A 13572-nucleotide genomic window follows, 5' to 3' on the forward strand; every position below is an offset into this window, starting at 1 on the left:
CCAGGCAGACAGTTTCATAATAAGAATCTGTTTATAGCGAAGATGTAGCCACAATTATCTACTCGCTGAAGGAAGATGATGAAGGTTGAGTCAGCCTCCAAACAATGTCATGACTACAGCAACTACAAAGAAGCCAAAAAAGAAAAAAAAAAACTATACAAAGTGAAGCAAAACAAACAACGAGTACTTTCAGACTGGATGTCTTGCTGCTTTGTTGAGGCCTTTCATACATCTGCACCAGGGGCCTGCTTTCTCATAAGTAAAAAAGGCCGTCAATCTGAACGATGTTTCCAAACCTTCCCAGAATACATCCTATTGCTCCTCCTTTCATATCTACCTTCCAGCAGATCCATGAAAATCTGAGGTAGGGGATTTGATCTGGCACACAAAGAAACACATGACTGTGTGACTCCTGCACCCGCGGGCACCCAAAGAACCAACAGTACTGATTCATTTCCTATCAGGGGATCCAGAGGTTAGTTCATGCCAGAGTTTAGCTCACATACTCATTGAGGCTGCACATGCATGGGTGCCTGCAGAATCAGAGAGGGTGGATGGACTCGTGAGCCACCCCGCCTTTAGAACAATGAAGCTGCAACCTCAAAGCTGCTAGCTGTCTCAATTTGCCAAATGAACCATATGTGTTCCCATGCTTGAGGCCTTCTAAACAAGCAGATTGAGACCAGACGTGGGCCCTCACTCAGTGGTGCGATTGAGATGGTAATGAATGGTAGAACACCTTGAAGTGATCCAAATCATTTCACGAATTACTCATCTGTAAGCCCCTTTTCACTGTAAGGAATCGAAGAACCCTGATCCCTTCAGTCACTTCCTTGGATATTGTTTTTGTTTTTTGCCCTTCTCCCCCGTCCCTCTTCTCAGCTGTTTTTCTTTCCCTCTTTCTTTCTTTCTCCCCCTCTTTCCCCCAGTCAAGTCTGTCCCGTATTCAGCAAGTGAAAATAAAATAAACAATAAAAGGTGATCAAATGGACCATTACGGCAAGGCTGGGATGGTCAATTTGGTAAAGTAAATCCGTTGGGCATCTTTCTTCGGCTTTAGACAATAATTCTGATGGCAAAAGAGCCAAACGGGACAGGCAAAAAAAAAAAAAAAAAAGGATATCATTTGCAGCCCAATAATTATTCATTGTTTTTTGTCAATGGTTAAATTAATTAACCTAGTTTTTTTTCTATCCATCCATCCATTCGCTTCCGCTTATCCTTTTCAGGGTCGCGGGGGGCGCTGGAGCCTATCCCAGCTGTCATAGGGCGAAAGGCGGGGTACACCCTGGACAGGTCACCAGTCTGTCGCAGGGCTAACACACAGGGACACACTCACATTCACTCGCACATTCACACCTAGTGACAATTTGGATTAATCAATTAACCTATCCCCACAAGCTGCAGCAGTTTTTTTTCCCATATAAAAAGCCAAGTACGTCAAATTGACACTTTATTTGTTCTTTATGGATTTGGACCACAAACGAAACTACACCAGACTAGACCAAGACTAATCTTGCTAAATAAAGACAGTTTTAACTTTGCATTTCTTTCTTTATTTTTTAGGGGTTTTTTTGTATTTCTCCAGTTTGCTTTTATGGGAAGAGAAGTGTCCCCCGTTTGCTCTGAATTAAATTTCCTCTTGACTGCTGTAAATATTTTTTATAATGTAAACAAAACATTTTTTTTAGCAAAACATTACAAACATTGAAATTTTTTGATTTTATTTTTTGATTTATTTCATAAAATGTCTTCTTTCAGACTAGCTGAAAGAAAATTCACATCTACACTCACCAGCCTCTTTATTAGTGACGCCTTGCTACTACTTGCTCTGTTGGACCCTCCTTTGCCTTCAGAACCGCCGTTATTCTTTGTGGTATAGATTCACCGAGGTGCTGGAAACATCTAGAGATTCTGGTTCATTTTGACATCATAGCATCACAGTTCTGCTTTAGGGTTGTTGATTGCACATCCATGATGGGAATCCTCCTTCCTGTCACATCCCTAAAGTAGCTTATTTGGATTGATATCTGGTGACTGTGGAGGCCATTTGAGTACAGTGATCTAATTTTCATGTTCAAGAAACCAGACTAAGATGATTTCAGCTTTGTGACATGACCACCATAATTTACATGGTGGTCATAAAGGAGTGGTCATGGCAGATCCATGTTTTCATGCTGTTTAGTATAAATTCTGATCCTATTTAAATGTTGGAGCAGAAACTCAAACTTAGACCAGGCTACATTTTGAAGTTTTCTGTTGTCCAGGTCTTGTGAGCTCGGCTGCTGTAGCCCACTGGCTTCAAGGTTCAGCGTGTTGTACATTCAGAGATGCTCTGCATTCTCTGTAAATCCTCGAGATGGCTGTTTGGGAAAATCCCAGCAGATCAGCAGTTTCTGAAATACTCAGACCAGCCACACTGACACCAACAGCCATGCCATGTTCAAAATAACATATGACATTGTCTCCTCATTCCGATGCTCAGTTAGAACTTAAGCAGGCCTTGTTGACCATGCCTGATTGCTTCCATGTGATTGGCTGATAGATTAGATTTGCACTGATGAGTAGAAAACATGTTATTTTTATTGCACTATGACAGGCTTGCAAAACAGAAAGAAGTATAATAACTATAAGTCATTAATGGAGCAAAATCAACTGTGAGGACTATTTGTTGTTTGTGAAAAATGGATAGAATTTTCCCCAAAGCCCATATTTTCCCAAATCACGGTCAAAATACATATATTTTTTTTTACCCTTCTATTAAATTTAAAAAGTAATAAAAATATATTTCCAAAACCGAATCTGTAAATCTTCCACCCCAGTGTGCCAACAAAAATGAAACGATGCCTTTGAAACTGGGTTTATCTAATATTGCCCATATAAGTGTTCCAGAGTGACACACGTTTCATTTATAATGCCTCATTGCCATACTAAGGAAATACACTTGCAGTACAATAGCACATTCCACCCCCCCACCCCCGTCCCCGCCCCCAATATATCTGAGACCCCACCAGCGTCTTCCGTTAATTGTGGATAAGCAGACTAAGAACATAAACTCATGGCAATACTAATTTGAATAAATAAATAAGTATTACCTCTAACATTCCCAGTGCTTTTTTATAAAAATATATTAAATGTTGTATTCAAATGATACCATAGCAGATAATTATCCTATTGATTATTCCATTATAAAACAGCAGAAATACGCCGAGCCTCTAACTGTGATATCTGAACGGCTGCACCACAAACAAAGACTACAAGTACAAACTGCCCTTTCCTTAGGCAGATGTTTATGGACCCGAGATGTGTGACCTGTCGGGTACGCGCACTACCAAAGACACGTACGCGCAACATCGCTGCTCCCCTCCTGCAAAGATGGGTCTCCAAGCTTACAGTCAGAGACTCCAGCTGTCACTCATCGATATCCGCGTTCAGCTAATGTCAGACTGCATGTGGAAAACGGCGAAGGCTCCGTTCCCGATAAATACGAGACAAGGACACCGCTGGATGGAGGTGGACCTCCAGTGATCAACAGATCAGCAACTCCGCTGTTCACTCCCCCTGTGAGGACAAGACGAGGGACCCGAAAGACAACGCTGGAGCCAAATGGCACATGTGAGCCGCTGACGTATTTATTAGCAAATTCTCGAGCCGGTCATAGTGATATGGACAAACTAGCGCTGAAGATTTGGTTTTAAAAAGCCGATACAGCTGTTATCAGAGCTGGTGTGGGTTCGGTTCTTGTCAAGATGACCAGACTATTGTTTAGCATCGCTGTAATGGAATGGGCCCGCAGGAATTTTGGCACCGGTTTTACGCAACAGACCACATAGTTGAATCGACGTAGCTCGACCGAAGACAGAATAGCGTGGCTGGCATGGACAAAGACTGCTTACACATCTCGTAGTGATGCTCTGAGACTAAATTGAAACCCAATAGTGAAACATCCTGCTGGTTCCTCCTGAGAAGTGGAGCTGATAATCAACGGCGGGATTCAAGTTTGGACCTCACCAAGTCCAAAACGACCTTTCCCTCCCAAAAAACGGATCATCTTATATCTTAAAGCATCCTCACAGACTCGCATAGCGGTAAGAATACGCCTGTTAATTGCTGTAATAGTGTTACAGTGTCCCTCCTTTGTTCCTAAAGGGGCTAATTTAACCCAGCGGGCACCCTGCTACGGTTGCTTGGGGGGTCATAGACGCACCATTTGGCACCATAACGCACAGAAGACGGTTTCAGCTTTGCGTTTCATTCCTGTTGGACCGAATCTCCTCTGTTGTTTGGCATGTGTAACAGAGTGGTCAAGGCCAAGCTGTGAGCAACAAGAAATCAACTTCTTTGTACAAGTGTGCTTTGGGGAAGGAGCTGCAAACGACACGTCTAATTAATATAAACTGTCAATTCAGAGACACATATCCGCACAACAGAAAACAAATATAGGTTAAAAATCCACGCTGTGTTTGCTTTGAGAAACAAAACCAAATCCATTTATTCTCAAATCATATCAGCATGTAGATGATGTAGAGGGCGGTGCAGGGATTCTCCTCAGGGTTTCGTTAAATCCCGCAGGAGCTTTTGAGATTAGTTGAATCGCATGCAGATTCTATAATGGCATTATTGGTAAAATCTTTGTTTTGTATAATTAATGAATTGATTTCACAAGTATTGGACGTATATGTATAGCTTTTAGGAGGTTTGCATTGATTTAAATTTATAAATAGAATTTTGGCAACATTTGAATTATTTAAATTAGACCAAAAATGTTATCTGCATCAGTAAAGCTCATTATAATTCAGGTTTATTTCTTATGAAATGTGCTTAAACTAAAAGAATATAACAATAAGGTTGTTCATACCATTCCAGATGTAAATAACTGTGTATTTAAAAATATATATATTTTAATATAAAAAAATCAATTCAAATCAGAATATAAAGACAGCAAATTAAAAAATAAATAAATAACTAAAAGCACTCCCCAGGTTTTTGTGAGTGTCTTTATCCGTGGTGCTCCATACCTACATATATTCGCTGATTCAGGGATTATTTCATAAATCCAGAAGTCAATATATCAAAAGTAACATTCCCACCACTTAAAGCTGAGAAGCAGCCAGCACCCAGCATTATTCACCATGATGAGAAACCCTTTCATTGTGCTGGACGTCTTTGAATTATGCCACATTGGCTTCTCTGTCGAGCATTTGTCAATGCCATACGAGCAGTGTCTCACATATGAGCCTCCATAATGAGTTTCTCCCCCTGTGCTTCAGAAAATCCTCGCTATATGTGCAGCTATTGTGATGGATTTGGGATATTGCCAGTGAAAGAGCTTAGGGCTAGTGAGTGATGCTTACTTTGCACATAACATATGGATGCTATGTATTTATTTTGAATTAATTTCTTGGTAGGATTCTAAGAGCAACATGTCAACCTCCATTTGCCCTCCATTCTTTGTTCTATATTTCCATCAAGTAAATGCAGTTTTGGCATTTCACAGCCTTGCATACTATAGATTTAATTAACATTTTCTGCATGTGAAACTACTCTGCAAGGCAGTCCATCTGTGCTGTTGGATTCTCCCCCCACCTTTTTACCCTTGTACCCCACTGGAGACCATTATTTAACTCTCACTGTGCATTGGGGGTGGAACCTACGCCAGTATGGGAGGAAGGAAAGGGAAGTCCACCCCTGTGTACTCCAGCACTGCGAGAAAGATGAGGAGCACATTCTCTTTGGCAGCAAGAAAATGCCCCATCAGTTAGTATCATGATGAATGCGTTACTGTCCTCTTTTTATATTCAATACAATGCTTTTTTGCATTATTTCACCCTTGGGGACACTAAAGAAACTCATGACCTGGCAGATATAAGTGATAAATTGTGCATGGATGTTTACTAAATGACCAGAAGATGTCCCAGAAAAGTTGGAGATATGTTACATTAGGTGTCTGGTAAGTTGATTTATCCAATCGATCAAAGCAAAAAAAAGAGAAAAAAGCAAAAAATTAAAAAAAAAGGAAAAAAATGAAGTAAGAAAGAAGAAAAGTGCTGAGCCTTTACAGTAATCCCCCCAAAAATGTAACTTTAAGTCAAGTCCAGAAGAGACAAACAAAAGAAAAGGAAAAAGACCAAGCAGGCTATCCGCTCTGCTGAAAAAGCATGTGATGATTTCCAAATCGCAAGATCAAAGCTTGAAATTTAGAGTGTACACTGCAGAATGTCACGTACCTGAAATGAAAGAAATGCACTAGTTATTGAGGACGTGTTAAGCTTAAGCTTTGATTATATATGCATTAAAATATGTATATTTGAATGTACCTGTACAAATATGTACATATGTAAGAAACATTTTACCTTTGTAGCTGGTGGACGTGGGGCTATATTCCTAAATACTTTAAAGCTGCACATTTTAAAAGCTCCATGTGTAAAAAATGAAAAAGTTAATACATGTTATTAGTCGGATTGTTTCAGTTGAATGAGTCTATTCCTGTTGCTTGGCTCAGGACCAAGCCACAGGATACAGTGTATTAAATGTTCATGTATAGATCTCATTATGGCTTACTATGAATGGTCAGTACTGCAGTATAATGTAGAATGCATTAGCATTGTCTTCTTTCAATTTACAGTTAAAATTTAGCATGATGCTCCTTAATTAAAATGAAGATGCATTCAAGTTTCTTGAGCCTTTGTAGGACTTTTGAAGAAAACAATATTTTGCATAATTTGAGGATCACAGCTCAATGGCGGAGAAGTCAATAATATTTTTTTTCGGATTCAAAATAAAATCTTTGATGCCAATATTACTACACAAGAGTGGAAATGTAAGAAAAGTTTATAGATGTCAGTTGGATGTTTGAATCATAAAGAAGTGAAATATGTTTGCTTCCGAAAGTCTACATACATCTTATTGTATGATTCATTATCTGTTTTGTAAAATTTCACAATGTATTTTTATTCTATGAAACAGGTTAAAAATTAGCAAAACATGTTTTCTTGTATTAAGTTATTTTGCATTAGTTTGATGCTCCTGCCCATTTTAGGTTTGACACCACAGTATTACATACTACAGTATTACATGTCTGTGAAGGTTCTCAGTCATCCAGGTCATCGTAGTCAAAGGAGCTTGCAAAGAAAAGCATCTGGACTTCTTTAAGTTACTTGAAGATGTTTCACTTCTCATCCGAGAAGCTTCTTCAGTTCTAAGGTCACTCCTCCAGATGGTTTGAAAGAGGAGTGAAAGAAGCCATCTATGTCCACTGTGAGCGACCATCTTTGAACAGAGGCGGTGGTTTACGACACCAACTGTCTGCCATCTATAATCCAGTTTTGAGTTCCCTCCCCAGACGCTTTAACGTCCACTCACATCCTGGGCCATCTGACCTCAGGAATTCACATGATAAGGTGGGGCCAGGTTTCACAATGAACACACCCGAAACCCTGGCTGATTGGGACCCACACCCAGATCATCAGGGGGTCCTTTTGTCCCTCTGTGGGGGGATACTCCCACTAGGCTTATATCTGGGACTCTCCACCATTTGACCTTAGAACTGAAGAAGCTTCTCGGATGAGACGTGAAACGTCTTCAAGTAACTTAAAGAAGTCCAGACGCTTTTCTTTGCAAGCTCCTTTGACTACAGTATTACAGTGTATTTTGTTAGGCACCCAAGATAACAGCAACAATGAAGCCCTGCAACTCTTCAAATGTAAATAATAGCAGTAAAGAATCATTAATACAAAGTAGTTTTAAAACCATGAAATTCCTCTTTTAGTTTCCACCGCTGAAAACTGCCTTAATCTCTAAAATATATTATGTGTATCAAATTATCTACCTTTGTGCTGTTATTCGAACGTTATTTTACGATAATCACTTGCAACTAAATCAGCCGTCTGCAATTACCATAATTGTCAGCTGAAATATCTGCGGGATGTGTTTAAGTCAATTACATGCTTTATGGCAGCTATCTTGAATAAATGAAGTAATTCACTTCCTGCTTTTCCCAGTTCTTTCCTTCAGAATGTGTGATGTGGAGCCAGTACAGTAAGAGCTAAATTTTATGCTTTCAGCCACTACTTCAAAAAAACCTATCCCTACTTGCATATTAGAAGCAGGTGTTGTGCAGCACAAAACCGTCAGTCGTCAAAACATGCAATGTTACTGGAACCTCAAAGAAAAATGTTTGAGTGACGAGGGAGTGCAGTGTTGTAGATAAAGTGGGAAAAATGTAGAGATGTTGGGAGATTCTTCGCCACTGCAGCGTCTCCTAACTGGCTTTGCCCAACATGAAACATCAAGGTATTATGTCTATATCTTGTTTAGCAGACGTGAGCACACAGGCAGGCTTAATCCTCAGAGTGCAGCACACTGAGGGAAAAGTGTCTTTATGCCTGCCAACTAGTCTGGATTCCCTCTGCTTGACACTGTGTACTCTGCTCTGCAATTTCTGGTTGCCAGTTCCTGTAAATGACTTTAAAGTAAGAGCAGAAGGAAGGTGGCTTGCTCTCTTTGTAATTACCGAGCGTTTAGAATTTTAAGAAGTCACCAAATGCAAATGATAGTTAGAGCAGAATGTGCGTTTTGCTGCATTACTTCCATGTTTGCTCTATAAATGCACATTTGTACTTTGTTTATAATTTGGCTGTCTTTGGTAGTACAGTTGGGATCTAATTTACGGATTTGCATGATGTGGTGGAAATGTTTCTGCAATGAGCAAATGATTCTGGGAGAATAGTTTCATTTAGAAGATTTAGTGAAAATATTGGAATTTGTTTCACAACACTGATATAAAAATAACTGGTAACTAACTGCATCTGGTCTCTTAAGATAACTTTGAAGATTTTAATATGTTTTGCAAATACTTTTCGTTAAGCTAAACTAAACAGATTTTGACCTTCACGTGCTTCCCAAATTAAGTAAGTTCAGTGGTGAGATTATTGTAGTTTGATGTGTGCATGTGAGTGCAGTTGAGCATGCTCTGTGTCCTGCGTGCCTGATATTTAAGGGGAGACCTTAAATATTGGGCATCAAAGAGTAGGGGAGGGTTGTGCATGCTCTCTGTGACTCAGGATGACTCCTCTGGAAAACGAGCCCTGGAGTCGGCCCTGACCCCTCGCAGTTGTGTCGGTGCACGTGTCGCCGTGATGCCACAGCAGATCTCCAAATCTTTAGCTAAAAACAGGCGATGGGGAGTGTCTGATTTTGTCCAACAAAGGGAATCCTGAACACCAGGATTTTTGTGTCATCCTAGTTGTATTGCTGCAGCATGTCGTAGTCGTGCAATACACGTGTCCAGATCGCAAAGTCCCTGCAATGCAGTAGTGCTGTGTACTTTGATTTAAAACTGCAGTATTGCGATATAATTCTATGACACACTCTTTCCCTGTAGAGTTTGATTAATATGTTGATTAGTAAACAGGAAATTAAGTAGCAACAATTTTCATAAGTGGGCATTAATTCTAACTGTAGAATAACAAACTTAATTTATAAAGCAATTTCCCAATAAAGCTGCAAAGTGCTTCACAGAAAGAAAGTAAACACTTACAAAGACAAGAAATAGGAGCAAAAAACAATATTAAAATATATATGCCATAAATCAAACATCTATAAAGCCCTCTTAATAAAAGAATTTTTAAAGTAGAATCTTTCAGGGAAAAAAAGTTGCCATTCTGCTCTTAATTGGCAGATTGAAAACCAGCAGAATACTTTTAAAGATCAAGATAAATGCCCAGGTGGATAAGAGGTTAGTAGGTCTATGATATATTCGGGAGCAAGGCCATTCAATATTTAATGATTCTTTTCAAATTAATGCTTTAAAATTATGAGTAGGATAATAACAGCTTTATCTTGTTGGATTTTATAGTTTTTGAAAGTGAATTTTTCTGCCATTCAATGTGATGTAAATGCTAAGAAGGAAGTAAATTTATTCAGCTTTAATTGAAATAAATGGCACAGTTACATCCTTAATTACTAGCACCCATTCCGGTATGACATATTCAAAACAGACCACAGGTAAAAATCATTTATACTGATGTGAAACAGAGAAAACTAGTAAATGCCTCCTTGCAGAAGGCACAATAGGGGACATTTATTGTAAGAGAAGAAGATATAGGCAGACAGAGAGAACCCCCCGTGAGTGTGGATGAAATTGGATGTCACTTTCACCTACCCAGCACTCATGAAGACATACGGGCAGTCCAGCAAATGAAAACAGTCGTGAGGGACCTTCCCACTGGGAATGTCACTATGACATACTGGGATCAGCTTAGACATACATACCATGAGCCTGGAAACATACATGCAGATGTACCGAGACCTGCATGTACAGAGATGTTTGCGCTTCAGTCAGTGTTGCACATGCATATTCAAACTGATATGTCCTGCTCACGAATCTGTGTATGCTGACACATTTACATATGAGCATAGCTGTCATAGCCCAGGCTGTGATTCGGGGTGACAGGTCTTATGCCACTTCCCTCGGGTCATCGGAGGGGCGGAGTCACAACGTGACAGGGATGGGGGCAGAGAGATGTCTTTCATTCACTGTCACTCACCAATGACACAACCTTTCCTGTGGTTTACTCACATTCCCGGGTTCAGCAGTGATGAGGTAGCGTTTGAGCTTCTGCACTGTGTGCTCATGTGACTCATACCTGTTGTTTTGGTTTTGTCTGCAGTTGCTCATCTTAATCTCCTCTTGTTGGTAAACTTTTATTAATGTAGAGTGTCAGTCTGACAATCATCAGAAGTTCTTTAGTATCTCAAATTATATATATGTGAAGGCATCTTTAATATATCTGACCAATACTCTTAGTTGATTCATTTTATTTTTCTTTCAAAATTTTGGAAAATACCCATTATAACATTTTAAAGGCTGAGGGAATGTACCCAAAACAAAGAATTTAAATTAATCATCATATGTTTAAATATACTTGAAAAAAATATTGAAAAGCTCGACATTCTTCTTCTTCTTTGGAAAAAAGACTGAAAAAAGTTTTTTGCAATTACCATAGAAAAATGTTATATTGAGTGTGTTTTAAACATGTTTTAGTTTGATAGAATGCAGGTTAATTTTAAGGAACATTTCTTTATGAGAATGAAAAGCTTGTAATGTTTTATCTTAAATTTTGTTTTCAAAAATTGCCATGGTTCCCCCTAAGAGTAGTCAGTAAAGAGTACAGGAAGTATTGTGGCCTGGGGGACCTCTGACATCCCTCACATTACTCTCCTGTCTGTTCTTTTTAACCTTTTTACTCCCCATTTGAAATATCATTGTCTTGGGTGTAATATTTTTAAGGACAGATGTCATCCATGATAAGAAGAAATGAACATTAAATTCAAATAAACTTAAAATAATGTTATTTTGAAAAATGTATTAAATACACTTCAATCCATTAATTAAAGTAAGTGGGATCGATATTGAAAGAGTAAATGAAAACAAATTTCTGTGGGTAATGGCAGATGAGAGACTTAGTTGAAAAGCACACATTAAATATGTCAATTTTGAAGATTAAAGAAGCACTGTAATAATAAAAGGACATTGCATCTACTTTTTCTTCTTCTTCTTAAAAACGCACAGTTTGGATTTTTTACTATGAGGGTTGTTGGGATTATACAAATTGACTATTTTTACAGCTTGAGACATTTAAATATGCAGATCTCGTGAAATTCTGAACAACATAAATTTTGTTCAGAGGAAAAAATAATGAACTACAGGGAAACATTCAAGGCATGCTTTCTACAAGAATAAGCATCTCTTATGTAAATGTATAAGGATAGGATTAAAATGAATGTAGATAATAACAGGTAATGTAAAGGCTAAATTTAAGGACTGTTGATGTGACTTTTCTTCAGTAAAATTCTTTGCATGGCATTTATACTGTTTCCTCTGCATGAAGTGATCTCATTTTTTTCCAAGACCAACATGAAAAACAGTCATTGATATGATAAACTATCATTGCACTCAGATGAACCCTAAATACTACCTCAGTGAATGAGTTTTTGCTATATCTAAAAATAGCCATGTACTATTTCAGTGTATAACTCATCTTCTTCATGTGCTTTGTTAAAATAAAATCTAAAAATCACACAAATGCATTTAATGTCCCTTATTTTATAAATAATACAAAATTATTTTGTGTACAATAGACAGTTTCCCATTCAATGAAAAAATACAAAATACCACAATGATTAAAATCATGTTTTTTTAATTAAATTTGGCAGAGCTGTATTTGAGGTTTCACAGAATGGGTTCAATGATGTCATCGTTATCAACTCTAATACATCAGCTCTAATCTACAGATTTGAATAAGTTCAAATTTATTCTAGTTTTCAGATGTCACTCTGACCTGGTGATGGAATTGTGGCCTCACAATGTTACAGCTGGATCTGACTAAATCTGGATGTGTTTCAGGTCAAAAGGAAAAAAAAAAAAAACGAGCCCTGGACAGTCACACAGGCCCAGAGACCGGTTGACAAAAACGGTGTATTTCAAACAGTTGCAATTGGTTGCTTGCAGTAACTGTAAAAAGTGATTGCTAAAGCTCCGTTCACACAGGTAAGCGATTCCCTGGTCACAAGGAAAAAGTGCTTATTCCACGAACAGTCGGCAAGTGGCTGCTGTACTGTTTATTGCTGGCAGTCACCAGTATGAAATTCCTATAAAGAGAAATATATCTCGCTGCATCCAAAATGTGCTTATGATTACTTTGGTTGCCAGCATACTCCCGCAAACTCCCATAGTTTTGTAGAAGGTTCTGACTTATGTGTAAACAGTCGCAAACTGCTCGACATGTGTTTGTGAAACTTAAAGAAGTGCAATGCAAAAAAGAAACTGAGAATGCTGACCTTCAAAATAAAAGTTGTGTCTTAATTCAAAAGAGACAGCTTTTCCTTTAAAGGCAAACATTCTATGTCTCCAGTTTACATTTAACGGTGAATTTACATTGAAATTGTTTCACTACAGCTGAAAAATAGGTGAGGCACCCTTTGTTATTTTGGATAATTTGGGAAATCCTAAAAAAAAACCCTCATTTTTGACCCAAAAGGTCACTGGTATCAGATTTTGGAGGGCCATAATAATCAAAATCAAAGTTTTCATAGCAAACGCACATACGGTTACACTAGAAGCCTGTTTTTCAGCCATGTGATCACATAATGCTGTTAAACATTATCAGCACAGGTGCAGTGAAGGAGGGCACACATATTTTTTAATGAAACACACAGAGTTACCTTTATTATCTGAGCAAACACATGCAAGTCATCAGCAGAATGCCACTACAACTGTGGAGAGCATGTTAGGGGATCTGTGCCACAGAGCTGCACATGGCAGAAGGCATGCGCTGATGTGACCGTAAGCGCTCACGCCCGATTGGCTCAGCTGGGGCAGCCACGGCTGGGTGATGTCCCCCTCGCTCTCTGTCACAGGCGGAGCTAAACAGAGCAGCCAGGTTCACAGACCGCGGCCGAAACCCTGTCACTGCCTTGCCTGGCAGACTCTGCCACACTCTGAGAGGCACACACACACACACACACACACACACACACACACACACACACACACACACACACACACACACA

General features: G+C 38.9%; 1 protein-coding gene across 1 annotated transcript in view; it reads left to right on the top strand.

The window, feature by feature from the left end:
- The first annotated feature begins 3360 nt into the window (after positions 1–3360).
- Positions 3361–13572, top strand: part of gjc1 (gap junction protein gamma 1) — a 43737-nt gene continuing 33525 nt past the window's right edge. The window contains exon 1 of the mRNA XM_005726143.1: positions 3361–4088. The gene's annotated coding sequence lies outside the window, so the exon portion shown is untranslated. The remainder of the gene's footprint in view (positions 4089–13572) is intronic.

This window comes from Pundamilia nyererei, unplaced genomic scaffold (genome assembly GCF_000239375.1).
Source record: "Pundamilia nyererei isolate P.nyererei 1_Seehausen unplaced genomic scaffold, PunNye1.0 scaffold00018, whole genome shotgun sequence".
Lineage (NCBI taxonomy): Eukaryota > Metazoa > Chordata > Actinopteri > Cichliformes > Cichlidae > Pundamilia > Pundamilia nyererei.